This window comes from Thermobia domestica, chromosome 2, assembly GCF_964235325.1.
Source record: "Thermobia domestica chromosome 2, izTheDome1.hap1.1, whole genome shotgun sequence".
Taxonomy (NCBI): Eukaryota; Metazoa; Arthropoda; class Insecta; order Zygentoma; family Lepismatidae; genus Thermobia; species Thermobia domestica.
This window is the reverse complement of record NC_137455.1, coordinates 313,334,631-313,350,333: the sequence shown is the minus strand read 5'-3', so window position 1 is coordinate 313,350,333 and position 15,703 is coordinate 313,334,631. Positions and strand designations below refer to the sequence as shown.

At 37.2% G+C, this 15,703-nt stretch overlaps 1 protein-coding gene across 1 annotated transcript in view; it reads right to left on the bottom strand.

Annotated features, from left to right (window-relative positions):
- The window catches only part of zfh1 (Zn finger homeodomain 1), a 746,119-nt gene extending 745,174 nt beyond the window's left edge, over positions 1-945 (bottom strand). Inside the window, exon 1 of the mRNA XM_081748992.1 lies at positions 924-945. The gene's annotated coding sequence lies outside the window, so the exon portion shown is untranslated. The remainder of the gene's footprint in view (positions 1-923) is intronic.
- Between the last annotated feature and the right edge of the window lie 14,758 nt (positions 946-15,703).

Below are 15,703 nucleotides of genomic sequence, written 5' to 3'. Positions count from 1 at the left end.
GGGAGTGAGAAGTTTATTTTGGCAGCCTATCAACTTACATAAAAAGAATAGTAGTAACTGTTTTCAGATCGTTTCTTATAGATCAGACATATTGGATTGCGGTTTAAGACGTCATAAATCAAATTGATTTTATTCATTTCACCAATACTCAATCTTGGGACACTGTAGTGTAGTGGTTAGAGCGTTAGATTCACGTCCATGTAGTCCCGAGTTCGATTCCTGGCCAGTGCTTCCTAATTTTTGGCGACCACCTACTGTCGTGAGGAAAACTGGGGAGTTACGTGAATGAAAGACGCCACGATCACTAAGTCTAGAAGGATCCCGATACGACGCCGGTTAGTGACAGGGCAACGGAGCACAGTGACCATTTGTTCGTCGCTAGACTGGACGTAGTTTAGTCGCTCACTGACAGATGGCGTTGGAGGATCTAGAAGGTAAAAACTGAGGGCAGCCAGAACCCACACTAGGATAAGTATATCATGAGCTAATACAATTTAAACTTTCAAATATATATAAATAATAGCTTAAATTTTTGTCACTCAAAAAAAGGGGAGCCTAGGCCCCCGGTTCTGGGTTAGATCCGCCACTGTACGTCATGCACTTTTAGTATTTCAATATGCTTAAATTTCACGCAGCATACAGTTAAACATAGAAATGTAAAACAAAGAAATACAATAGTATGAATAGAAATGTCAAATACAAACACATACTTTTAAGTTTCTGAATTTGCAACACTGTTAAATGTAGACAGGAGCAAGAATGAAGAATCACAACAACAACAATATGCACCGTTTTGCTGAACAAAATGCTTCCCAACCGCACTAACAATCAAGAACTGATTCAGCATATAAACGTTTTTGCAACTACTTAAACGAAACACACAGATGACAATCGCCCCATATCACCGTACGAACGGTACCTACCTGATCAACCAATGCTTCTCTAACTGACGTTAAGCCAGCTTTTCCGCCCGCTTCATTTGAGTCCAACAGCCACTGCACGTGAACAGATGATCAAATCTCAGCTGGTGGCCACAGTCACGGGGAAAATGAATAAACACAGAGAAAAGGTAGAGAGAAAAAGAGGAATATGTATAAACTAAACATTAAAAAAAGAAGAAGAAGAGAAAGAGGGAAGAATCTTTTGTAATATGTGGCCCCTCTTCGCACAGAGACCAGCTGTTGAAATACACATTGGATGGATGCTCCGTTTACCAAAAGCATCAGATGATGAAAAGAGTTGAAAAATAAATTTCCAGGTATAATCAATACCAAACTGAGCACTGACATTACAGAGGCCGTGATCGGCCTAAAAGCTCTTTGTTAGGTCTTATGCAAGGTCAGTGTATGACTTTTGGTTATCTAGACTTAGTTCGCAAGCTTCACAATCTCTTCATGATGTTCGCTTAATATCGAAAAACGTCACGCTTTCACCTGAATCAAACCCGAAACTACAATAATAATAATAATAATAATAATAATAATAATAATAATAATAATAATAATAATAATAATAATAATAATAATACTTTAATGCGAGAACATACCCTTCTGTAAGTAACGCTAATAAGTAAATTTCAAAACATACGAGAATTATGGATTACATAAACATCGAAGCGAAACTGCTTACATAATTACATAATTATCCTTAATCCTTATTATAAACGCAGGACGCATCAGTCTGTCAGACAGACAAATTCCCAATAGTTTACAGTCAGGCCACTAGTTGTCGCTAGCTAAGCTACTTCTCTCCTGTCGCCAAAAGATGCCGTTGGGGTGCAGACAATTTACAGACGAATCGAAGGCTTGGGAGAACTAGTACTAATGCTAATACTAATACTATAATGCATTGTATTTTTTAGTTTTAATCCTATCATTCTATAATTTATGTTAAAGTAGAGGAGGAGGGCATGATAGCTCAATGGTAGACCGATCTCCTCTAATGTAAGGGGTCGCTCGTTCGATCTAAGGTCATGTAAGTTTGTGGTGAACATCATATCGTGGGTTTTCTCGAGGTTTTCCCATTTCTTCCCACATTATCATTCGACAAATTCTCTCATAATCATTTATTTTCACTAATCACCCGTCTCCTTCAACCTGCCGTGGGATAAAACTAGAAATTTCAATTATTTAGGAAAGGGAAGAAGGAGAAATAAACATGGTAATAAATAAAAGTGATGGACAGTACATAATATTCATGCTGAACCGTAATATGAACCAGCTATATATAGATCTTGCAATTACCAAACTAATGGCATGAAGCACTCGACCATGCCAGGTAGCGAAAATAAAATATCGGATAATACATATTAAAATAAAATTTTGTTACTTTTAAAAATGCTATAATGTGAAGTAATTATAGATAGTGATTTCAAAAAGCTTCTTAGTGATGTCATACGCTTTGGTGACGTTCTGCTAAATATCTAGGAACCTCCTGAAGGCACTGATTCTTTTATACATTATTATATAACATGTTGTATTTACTATAAAGTTACGCACATTGTCCCACTAATTATTTCTTCCGGTATTTTCTTAAGAACTCAGTATTAATATTATCATAACAACATTTGTAGTGGATTTATCTGAGGAAGGAAATGATATCCTGAATGACCATTATTCGTGGTGTCCAAGCAGAGGTGAACAAGACGTGACAATTTTTGGAAGGTTATGTATTGGTCAAGATATCCTTTGGAATTTCTTGTATAATATTTTCTTTCAATGTGGTGATTAATCTGATCTGATTTGTTTTAATAAGTTGAGTTTTCAGATAGACTACCAATTTTAAAACGGTGTGCCTCAGCACACTGATGTCCAGCGATAGAACTGCAGGACTGGTGTCTCTAAAGAAAGAAAGAAATAATATTGAAAAATGTACATTTTACAGGAGTTTCTTATTTGTATCTTTCAAAATAGTAACAATAAATCATTTGATAGTCGTTCCGTAATGTTTCTTTATGATCAAAAACAGAAAGTAACTTGGCATTAATTTGCTGCTTAAAAAAAAAGAAAAAAAGATTTTAAATTATACAGCTAGTCACAAAAGAAAAAAAAAAGAATTATAAAGGCTGAGGAAGATTAATAAGAAACAGTATCAATCAATCCTGACAACCAGTGTCCAAATGCCTTACGAAATGACTTTTTCTAATCGTAAAACAACGCAATTTCAGTTAAGCTCACATTGCAAGTATTTCAACATCGTTCCATTCCGATGAATCGTAGGACGTAAAACTCAAAAATTTCATTTCATTTCACTTGTCCATTCCGATGGAAATTATCCAATGGATAATTCCAATTTTTTCAATGAAGATGGGAAAGATTTCACGTACACAGTATGGAGATTAGGCGATGAGAAGTCAAGCTTCACTATAGCGTGGCTTCTTCCGCCTGACTATGCCCACATTACTCCTACACCCATAACCCCGCTCCACTTTCATTTTTCTCATACGAAAATTTCTTTACGGTATCCTCACTGCAAGCCTACATTAACAAACGAAAACCATATCCATGAAGAAATTAAATGTTGACTGAAAGCAGGGAATTCGTGTTATTATTTAGTCTAAAATCTTTCGTCTTCGCAAATTCTGTTGAAGAATTTGAAGCTTAAAATACATAAAACCACAATTATACATGTTATACTGTACGGTTGTGAAACGTGAATACTTTATTTTGAGGGAAGAACGTAGACTGAAAGGATCTGAAAATAAAATCCTGAGGCAAATATTCGGATTCAAGAGGGACGGGGATAGACATTGGTGGTAACTTAATAACGAGGAACTGCAGAATTTATAACGTTTATCTAATATTGTTAGGGTCATAAAAGTATAAGAGGCTCAGGTGAACAGGTTATATAGCCAGAAATAGAAGAAAGTAGGAACACTTCCAAAAGTTTAGCTGCAGACCGAATCTAAAATAAGACCATTAGAAAGATTTAGGTGCAGATGAGAGGCCAATATTAAGATGGATTTGGCAGAACCAAGAATACAAAGTAAAAACTGATCGAGTTGACTAAGGGCAGAAGTAAATGGAGAACTTTTGTGAATGCGGCATTGAACCTCCGGGTGTCACGGCCAAAGAGTTAATTTAATTAGTTATCCTCAGTGCAAGTTATTAGCAAAACGCTGAGTAACGTAGCGAGTGGAACACCCTGTATCAAGTTGTTACGCGTATTTTCGGAGGTCATACACGCCTTTAATACAAAATCCAATGTTAGCAGAGCTGCTGATGTAGTACATAATAGCTGTCTCCATTTCTTTCCGGAAGCTAGAAGGTGATTTTTCATTCCAAATCCATATACATACATTATATGCGTCTATGCTAAGTCATGAAGACCTCAATTCAGAAGACGGAGGTAAAAATTGCTGTAGCTTGTTAGGCCAATGAAATCCGACTTCCACATGATAAATTAACCGTTCCTTCTTACTAATGATACCGCTGACATTTTTTCTAAGGAACCTAACAATACCATCACAATATATCCAACAGGAAGACCCAGAAAGCCAGGAAGTAGAATCCAGGATATTGTGACACAGCGGGGGCAGGATGTAAGGGCTGTTTGTCTGCTGCAACTCTAGGGGATGGGGGAGAAAACACGGGAAGCAGAGAAGAGGGTATGTATACAGGGGGGATGAATTTGGGAAAAGTAAAGGAGGGATGGAGAGGTTTGCGAGGAAGCGATAAGAGGAAAAGTACGTAGGGGGTGCGAGCTACGTATAGGAATAGGGAAAGGCCAGATCAGGTTGAGCGATCTGATGACGAGAATCCGGTAATGGAGATGGGCAACTGACTGGAAGATCTACCTCCATGGCCGTTCGTGAGGGCGTCAGGTAGACGCTTGCTGGCTGGAAGTGACGATAGAAAGAGCGAAAGGGAGTAGGAAGAGAGGTTTGATTCTGGAATGATGGATCACCAGCGTCGGAGTCAAGGAGGAAAACGACGGCCATGAACGAAAAGAACCTCGTTACCCTTCACATCCAAATAAACACTATCTTTAGTTCATATCATCCAAAGAGCGTTTGCAAGTTTTCCCGTTGAGTCGCTCACTCTAAGTGGAGCTCCCTCTGTAATTTCTCTCTGTGACGCACCGTGAAAATAAGTTGCTTCATCTCTCTCTCTCTCTCTCTCTCTCTCTCTCTCTCTCTCTCTCTCTCTCTATATATATATATATATATATATATATATATATATATATATATATATATATATACATATAAGAAAGTAAGCTATTTAACAGCATTGAATACTTGCGACATATTTGTTTTCAGCCCATTGCTTTACCTATGGAATATTAAAAACAACTAAGAGTGATGACTAAATGGCTGCCCACCGGCAGTATCTGGCCCACGCGTATGTATCATGCAGCCAGTCAATAAGATTTTTTTTTCTTTTGTTAACTCATTCCATAACAAGATGAATGTCATCATAATATACCACAATCGGGATGATATTTAACTGTATAAGTGTGATTTTCTTTTCGGAACAGTAAATAGTCCTGACACTCCTGAACTAGTGTGTTCCTAACGAAAGATTACACACCTTTATAATTTTCACATGCTATGCGCCGATTATCAATGATAAAGTGTTCAACGAGTTGAACGTTCGCAGGAATGCTTGCTATGTGCTGAGATCTCACGACTGGAATCGTCAATGACAGACATACTTACCTCTTAAAGGCCTTGCACCATTCAAACGTTTTATGGCAGCTAAGTATTTGCCATCGTATTGTGACTGAAGTCTTCTCTAAATTTCAGATAATTTTTGCTCTCCTTTATTGAAATCTTCATCACCACACGGTGTTCCGTGTATTTAAAGAAAAAAAAAGTTCACACCGTTGTCCGCAATCTTGAATAATGGTTTCCGGACTGGTGAACGGAATGAGTGTCGCCTGCCAGTAACAAGACACAGTTGGCAGTTTGTACTGCATTCACAACCTCTACCTTGCGATTAGATTTTAAATCGTAATTAAATACCGCAATTAACTTGAACGCCCGTCGTACACTGTCCTCATAATTTAGGCTATTTTCTTGAAAGACGGACCAAAAGTGTTGCAAATTTTACATAAAGTGGCCCATACTTTTCACAATAAAGAAAGTCAGGCGTTGATGACTGTCGCTTATGACTGTGAACTTTCATAGAAAGAAATCGGAAATTACGTACTTTGGTTACTTTTGTTCATGACTGTATATAATCATACGTAAGAAAATAAGGAGTTATGTCAAAGACATTTTCTCTTGATTTTAGTAACTATTTTCTTATGACTGCGTACATGCATACGTAAGAAATTAGAACTTATGATCATGTAAGACAGGGTTTCTCAACCTGGGGTCGCGACCCCTAGGAAAGTCGCGAAGATAAGGGAAAGAGATAAATATAATTAGAATCTAATATAGGAAAATATTTTAAAATATTATTTTGAATTTTGCTCTGACAGGCATATTTTGATTTTTATACATGCTGTTAAGAAAAACAAAAAAATAGGCCTGCTAAACATTTTCAACAGGTGTAGAGTTGTTTAAAAATCAATTTAAATGAAAGAGGTACGATAAGAAACTAGTATAAATGTAACGTTATATTTATGTTACATTCCAGCCCACAGTTCGCGTAATTTTTAGCTATATCAACACGATCAAATTGTATTAAATAAGACGCACCACCTTGTATCACTATTACCTTTAATAATAGGCTGCTTTTCTTTTCCGAAGGTTGTCATAGCAACATTTAAATAAACGACTATCTGCTGTGCGGTAACTAAGATCATCGATTATACACATAAAATCAACATATATCTTGAGCTACGAAGATTAAATCTTATTTCCTTCTATATAGAATCAACAACATATAATTTTTTCTTCTTCTTGTTCTACACAACAGATTGTGTACTTTTATGCACCGTTGCCCAAAAGCAAGATATAAAAATAGAAGAAATTGACAAAATAAATATACAATATGGTCGTAAGAACTGCATATTGAAATGCCAGGAAAACACACATACAACAAACAAAACCTGCTGAAATACAATTAAAATTGAAAGCTAATTAGATACCTAAGAATGATGTCATTTCAATAGCACGGTGTCCGGTTCAATCTTCGTGACGCACATTATCAAGTCATTTTCAACTAATGAGCGATTTTTTATCTTTGTCTTAATGCTTACCATGGAAGAAATACAACTCCGACCAATGGTATTCATTTTGAAACAGTATGATGAATCGGATTCGATATTTGTAAAATGAATGAACTTACCAAATTCGGTTTTAATCCATTCGGTTTTAGGGAAGTTACTGTATCCACTATATACAAGAAATGGATTCTACTATTATAGAAATAGATGCATATCGTGAGATATCGTGTAATAGGTATATTACAAATCCCACACAAGCTTATTACAAACCACAAATTATAAGGAAGTCGCTGGCAAGAGGATGTGATGAAATGGGGGTCGCGATAGGAATTGGGTTGAGAATTACTGATGTAAGATATTTGATTACTTTTATTCATTCATGAGTATGAACTTTGTAATGTCAAAAAGTATGAGTTACTTTGAACTTACTTCATACTTAGATCCTATGAACTTAGAGATTAAAACTTTCCGTAATTAAATTACTTGAAGCAAGATAAAGAATAAAACAGAGTAGCCGTCCAATAAAGTAACTTATATGGACAATGGTCTAAGCCATGAAGTCGACAGGAAAGTTTTGTCGTCCAGCGGAACGACCACAAAACGAGACGGAGTGAGTGGAAAGGTGCTTCCCGCCACTGCACATTGATGAAATCGACTTGTCTCAGCAGGTTCCAAGAGGCAGAAGAGAGGCTGTGGAAAATGGGAAAGTTATGTTGGGAGCCGGTTAACCGGATTACTGGACCAGCAACCCTCGCTTTACGACGCTCCAGTCCTGCTTATGTGTGTGCTGTGCTGTGCTCTGGACACACGCGACCCCTCTCTCCATGCCAGCTGCACAGACTATATTTCTTCAGTCTATGTATAGAGGTCGTCTTCATCACTCACATTTCACCTAACAATTAAAAGACAATTGCACTGAATAACGTACTAGCTTCCAGAAGTTCACATTGCTTCTAATCTTTAGAAAAAAGCCCATAACTTGGGCATTGTACAAAATATTAAAATACAAACTGAGTAATTACAGCTCTTTCTCTTCTCTGTTGTACTTGATTCATCATAAATTACTGGAAGATATACCGGTTGTTCATTTGTTTAACAACTCACGTAATGCTCTGGAACTAAGGAAGACAGTAATGATCATGAACGAAATACTGAAATGAAAAAGAGTAGGAGGAAATGGGAGAACTCCAAGTAAATCCACACACAAAGTACTTGTCCATCACAAAGCCCATTTGGCGTGAATTGGGATCGAACTAAGGATTTCACGCAACAGAAGTTAAAGCTCTAACTCTGATCTACCGCGGCCTAATTCATTTTCCACATACATTATTTATACTTTCCTGGTGGGAACAAATAAGTAACAATCTCACAGCGTGAATGTGTTTAGTTTGGCAACCTACTTCCTTAACAAGCTACATTTTACCAAGGCTAGCCTTAAATATAACATTTTCATCAAACTAAATGAAGTATTTTTGAAGATAAATGAATATTTGAAAATAGAAAAGTATTTTGGACTTCAAATTTGTCAAGGAAAAAGTCATTTGGTTTTATTTTAACATCTTCTTTCACAGACAAATTAGTATTTTGCATCCTGGGCATTATACTGAACCGTTAATTTCAACAACATTACGGATAGTCTATTATTCAAGGATGATATCTATAATTACTCTTATAGGAATACATAGGAAACTAATTTTTGATTATCCATATCTTGGAATCAGCTGAATACATCATCTCTATGAACGGTTTCGATTCCTAATCTTTGGCCCTCGACATCCTGGCCAAATTCGATTGTGATCCCCATCAAATAGTTCTTTTATTTTGTCTCTTTCAGGCGGGCACACACACAGAGACAAAATAAATACGTAATTTCTTAAATAAAGAAAAAAGGAGAAATACCGTAATTCCACCATTGTGATTTACTACCTAATAGTGATCTCTCATTTGGAATCGAATTCATTACCAAAGGCCAAACTCCAACGAGTTAATTAATCATGTACGTGCGAGGATAAATACTTGAGGATCACAATTTAACTCCCATTTCTGAAATTTCCAGGCAGGGGCGTACACAGAGTGTGGGATCTTGAGGGACCGGACTTCCCCACCAAAATCCCGACTTCACCGTAAATTTAGTCTAATTTAAGGCTGATTTCATCATTTTCAGTGTAATTTATTCTCATTTTAAATTATGAACCCCCGAAACCTTTGACCCCCCCGAAATAAATTTCTGCGTACGTGGTTGTCTCCAGATACATCTGAGGAAACTTTCCAGGTATCTGGTCTTCTACGCTGAGAAAAAAAAAACGTATATGGTGTGTACGTAAAAACGTAGGCTACATACATAAATCCTGTACTTTTTGGACTTAACGTACTTCCCGTATAAGTGTTCTGAATAAACGTACTTTCCGTATTAAAGAAAGAACTGTATATAGGCAGTCAGGATTTCACATACAGATGGACGTATATAACATATAGCTGACATATGTAACATACGTATACGTTTGCAATGTACGGAACTCTGTAAGACGTCAAACATCCTGCAGCGACATTATGTAACATCGAAGCAAGAGTACGTATGTAGCATATGGATAACGTACGCCCCATGCAGATTTCCGAAGTAAACATGAATTCCGTATCTTTGTACAATATACTGCTGTGCGGATAACGGATTTTTCTCAGTGTAGATTCCAAGGATACTTATCATGAAACATTCCTTTGCCTCACCTAAGTGAAGGAACGCATGTAATTTTAAGGACCAGTCAAAAAGACTCCAATAACTTCTAAACATTTCCTATCCTACCCCACATATTCTTATCTGTTCCTATCGCGCACGGGAAGAACGAATCGAACGTCAGAGTGTATGCTTTGCATTCCACGGAAACGAGGTGTTAAAACAGCGCAACATCCAAAATAGAACCGTGGCGCTGTAAGCGGCAAAAAAGAGAACTAAGGAGAAACGGATAGATAGATGGGTCGAAAGCCAACAGACGCTCATGACGAGGACACATCCTTCCAAGCGGATGAACATTCGACGCTGCTCACAAGGATTCCCAGTCAGCTGATATTTCCAAATTTTAGAATTCTCTCTTTTATCAAGATAATTGTCTGTTTTGAGACACTTTCCAACAAGGCTACCATTCTTCTCGTTGTTTGCATTTTGTAGGAAAATACTTTTTTATCTTTTTTTTTATATACATAAGAAAGGAACTCAAGAAAAAAGACAAGCAATACACACACACACACACAAAGAAAGAAGTACGAACTCGGAAGAAAAGAAAGAAAAAAATGAAACTGTTTGTAAAGTATTTTAATAGTTTGTAGTTGGGATGTCAACACTAATGTCATGGCTCAGTCACTTTGAACCAAGTCTAGTCAATGACGCGCCGGAAATGAGTTGAGCTGAGCCCGAACTTAATTCAAATTTACTAAATAAAAAGTTCAAGTTTAATGTCTGAAGTGACGTCCTGTTAGGCTAAATGAGATGGACGAGTAATGGAAAGTAAATGATTAATGATTATGAAATACTACAATATTATTAACATTTTAAGGAGGGGCGGGGGGTAAAGGAATGTCCAAAGATTAAGATACTTAATAATCTCCATAGATCTGAAAAAAGTGATACCTGTATGCGGCTCAGGCATAGTTTCCGAGAAAATTGAGAAAAACGAATTATTTCATAAACCTAAAAATTAATAAAAGAGATTCCGTAGTTCAGTGGCTAGAGAGTTGGACTCCCGCCCATCTGTTCCCGGGTTCAATTTAAAGCCAGTTCTCAATTTTCGGCATCCATCCAGCGTCGTTAGACAAATTGGGGAGTCACGTGAATAAAAGACATAACGGCCATAGGTCTAGAAAGCTCCTAATATATCTGTTAGAGAGACTGAGTGATGTAGGGATTTGACAACATGCTCGTCGCTGGACTGGACGTAGTTCAGCCAGTCGCTGATAGATGGCGTTGGAGGTCTTAGGATCACACTAGTGATGTCAACCCGCTCGGTTCAAGCCCTGAGCCACCGGCTCGATTCAACTGAACCATTGCCTCGAGCCGGCTCGGTTGCGATGAGACACCGGCTCGGCTCGGGTAAGCCATGGCTCGAGCCAATTCGGGTACGAAGAACCTTCGGCTCGGTTCAGCTCAACTCAGGTTAGCCATTGGCTCGGTTCGGCTCAACTCGGGTTAGCCATTGGCTCGGTTCGGCTCAATTCAGGTGAGCCATTAGCTCGGTTCGGCTCAGCTTAGGCAAGCCATTGGCTCGAGTCATCTCCGTTGGGTAAGCTGTTGCCTCGACTCACTTCTCGGTTCGGCTCGGTGGTGACTGAGCTGTAAGCCGAGCCTCTCGAACCGTTGACAACATTAGCTCACGCCAAGTGCTTGGGTTTGGTTTAAGAATTGATAATGAATGAAAATCACGCCATCTATTTATGTGAGACTGATACTAACGTATATCCTCATAAAACCCTTTATTATGATGCTAGCAAGATAACACTACGAGATACAGGCCAAAATAATCTTGTAATCTTTTAGTTTGAGAGTCTTCATCCCGGCGAAATTAAAATACCGCTAATTTTACAGTAATTATGTGATATCTTCAAATAGATAAAAGGTAATCAAAATGTGGAATAAGAGCGCCCTAGACAATATTATTTTACATGAGAAACCGTTATCACGACTCACTTATTTGCTTTCGATTTCGAGCCATTTTGAAAATCGGCATTTATTTTCGCGTTTCTAAACAGCTGAAAACGGAAAGCCGCTAGGTGACTTGTGATAACGGTACCTCACGCAAAATAATATTGTCTAGGGCGCTCTTGTTCCATATTTCAATTATCTTTTATCTATTTGAAGATATCACATAATTACTTTAAAATTAGCGGTATTTTAATTTCGCCGGGATGAAGACTCTTAACGTCCCATAATTATACCCTATAGGGTAAGGAAGATGGATGATTAAAGCAAGTGAATGATAATGGAACAATTGACGAGAGAATGAGAGGAAACGGTCTCTCGCAGACAGACAGGGGAAATATATAAAGGAATTTTGGAGTCCAAAATTTGGACTACATTACGTCTATGTAATATTGAACGAGTATTATTCTGTAAACGAAAATACAATAAGTAGTCGTAAAATAATTCCACTTATATTTTCAGGGAAAAATGAGAGAACTACATTGTTTTTATAAGAGAAGGAGTACAGACAAAGTATAAGATCAAATGTTCATGCTCCATCAATCATTTCTCTGTTAAATAAGTATAGTTTTATTGGCAAAGTGCACAAATGTATGTTAAATTACGAAGTTATGGGGAGGAGGTGTCCGGAGCAACTGAATCCTCCGTAGGTGCGCCTCTAAACCAAACTAACTAATTAACTACCCCTATGACCTATAGAACCTGGAAGCTCAATGCCCCTGGTGCTCAATTCTGTTGAAAATTTTCAATATAGTTTAAAATAAAGATTTCAGAAGAGATTTCTCGAAAAGAAACAGATCCACTTTTAAAATTAAGATGGGGTCAATCACAATGAGGACAAAACAAACTCATAAGGAAAACACTGTATATCTCAAGACAATCTGTTGTTGACCCTCTATGTAAAGGAATGAAGTTGAAATTTGAAATATATCATTTCTCCATGTTCCCTCGGAAATAGTATTCAACACATCCAATATCAGTGTAAAACTACTATTGCATTATATTTCGAAGAACAAACGCAGTTTCCTGCAGTATTAAGTTTTTTCTTCATTATTTAACGAATCAAATCTTGTAGTTGGCTCCACTGAGTAATTCCACCCTGCAAATTACCTGTGAATGACAAACATAGCCACCTCGGTGCCAAATTTCTGTGATACTAGGAACTTTTTTTAAAAAAAAAGGCTGAATTCCTTGCTAAAGAGGCGAATGTGTTAAAAGGTTTATAAGCAATTAATCAATCATTTAATCTACGAATGATGAGTTTAGTGTTTATAGAAGACAGTTTTATACAGCAATAGAATAAATATATAAAGACATTTCTTAAAGAGGACGAAGTCTTACGTGGATTTTTTTTTTTTTTTTTCGTAAGCATAATTCATATAGCATGTACGACTCTGACATTCTGCTTGGAACTTACAAGGAAGAGATAATTCTAATTAACTGTGATGAAGATAAAACACAATAACACAATACTTAATGATTTAGCGTATGCATGATGCTGAAACGTTTGAAATGTTTGGTTCATTTTATTAATACACTAGCTACAATGCCCGTTCTTCTCACGGGGAAAATAGTTTTATTGAAAGTATTCGTGTCTTCTTGCCCAGTGTGAATTTGATCCACAAAACTGATTTTCTTTTATTTCGATACTTCCTTATGAAGTATACACAATATAGTAACTCGATATTTCTTCACACGATTACCTTACTGTTTTTCATGTTCTTATGCTCAGCACTCAAAATTAGAACCAATAATCTTCAAATTCAACATAATATCTTGTATTTCGACATAATCAAAGTTCTTGAAAGTGTTTTCGCAAGCCATTTTCATAGCGACAAACACAAAACAGATTTTTTTTTTTAAAACAATATTTTCCGTTCGAACTGGTTTGCACAAACCCCAACCACTACTACTTTCTTAGTTAAAAATCTTTAATTCCAGCCGAATGGCGTGAAAATCCTAGAAATAAAGTTTAAATGTGTTTAAAAGAAAATTAAAACTGGTTGCTATACACAAATAACCAAAATGGTATACCATTGTCGTTAAATTTTACCCGATGTGTTAGCATTGGAATGCCGTTGCTAGGGACATGTTTCTTACTTTAGGGAACACTCTCGGGGAATCTAATGTTATACAGGGTGGTCAGGAAGTGGGCGTACCTTCTTTAGTTTCAACAGTATAGTGTTAGTTATGGTAGAATGTCTGTACACAGTTATCTTGAAGTCTTAAGAATCATACACAACGGTGTGATCACCAACCATGTCGTAACACAGCTGAATTCTGCGCCAAGTTCTCGCAGATGTTTTGTGAAGATACTCCGAAGTCACGATGATTAAGGCGTGTTCCACAGTTGCTCGTAATTCCTGCGTTGTGTGATATCGAGTATTTCTTACTTGTTGCTTTATGAAACCAAAGAGAGCATTGTCTGGTGTCGTCAGATCGGAATTTCTTGGAAGCCAGGCAAAGAGAGCTGGTGAAGATGCACAACCTCTTCCAATCCAGCGGAAAAGAAACGTCTGATTCAGGTAATTGCGCACGTGAACTGCAAAGTGCGCTAGTATTCCATCCTGCTGTATCACAACAGTGTCTTTGATACCATTTTTTTTTTTTTTTTTTAAGTTGAGGCACCAACCAGTCATTACGTATCTCCAGGTAAGATCGTCCAGAATTAGGGGTACGTCCACTCCGGTCCACGCTGTAAAAACGTAACATAGGCATGATGCACTCATGTGCCAAATACGTTCGTACCATCAAAATCGATGCTGCTGTCAAACAAGAATTGGCCTGCCACACATCGTTACATTCATTTTTGCATATATAGGTTTCAGAATTCAGATCTATTTGTTTAGCTAAGACGCACCTTGGTGAGGAATGACATCAGGTTAAAGGGGACACGGTGGCTCAGTGGTAAGAGCGCTTAGTGGTGAGGTCCCTGGTTCGATACCGACAAAGTAAGCTTGTGGTGGACAACATCTTGTTCAAGGGTTTTCTCTGGGTATTCACGTTTCTTCCCACTTTCTCATTCCGCCAATTTTTCCGTCATCATTCACTTCCCTTAATCATTGTCTCCGTTAGCCTAACAAGGCATGATTGTAGGACGTTACACTGAAAGATTTCAATTCAAATCATTTGTTAAATTTGATGTCATTTTCTCTACAGCAATATCGTATAATTAAATGTATTGTTTTTTTCTTTTCTAAAAATATTAATGCTGAAACGCACTGAACACATGCTGAATATGCACTGATGACATATTCATGGTGCTTCTAATTAAAAAAAAAAAAAGGGGGGGAAGCCGTAGTAACTGGTTATTTGCTAGTCAAGAAAAAAAAAGGTTCGTCAAAATACACGAAAAATGGGAACATTTGAATGCTGTCATAGAAACTGAACTGAGGAACATGATATAACTAATTTATAAATTGAATTCCGCTAAATACACAACGGAATAACGAATAACAAGTATATAAATATACGAAACCATATGTAAACATTTAGATTTGTCTTACATAACATGAAGAAGTAATTATACCTGCAAGGATTATTAGCTACTTAAGATTATCGTATCACTTTTCTCCCACCCTTCAAAATTCTAACTTCCAACTAAACATTCTTAAGACGTACATCAAATATTCCAGCATTGGCAGACACTAAATTTAAAATGTGTATAAATTCCCTCTGGGAGCATCAAAACACATTTCCTGAAAAGGTGTCTCCGTAAAAGTCCGTGATGGTGAAAATTTTTCCGGTACTGTCTCGGGAAATGGCTTCGACGCTAGAAGCAAAAGTAAGCTGAGTAAAGGTAAAAATAGGGAGGAAAAGATCAACAAAAGTGTTCAAATATTTCTCCCCTGATATTCATCCCTCTTAGATACTTTCGGTGAGGATATATTAATACTGTAT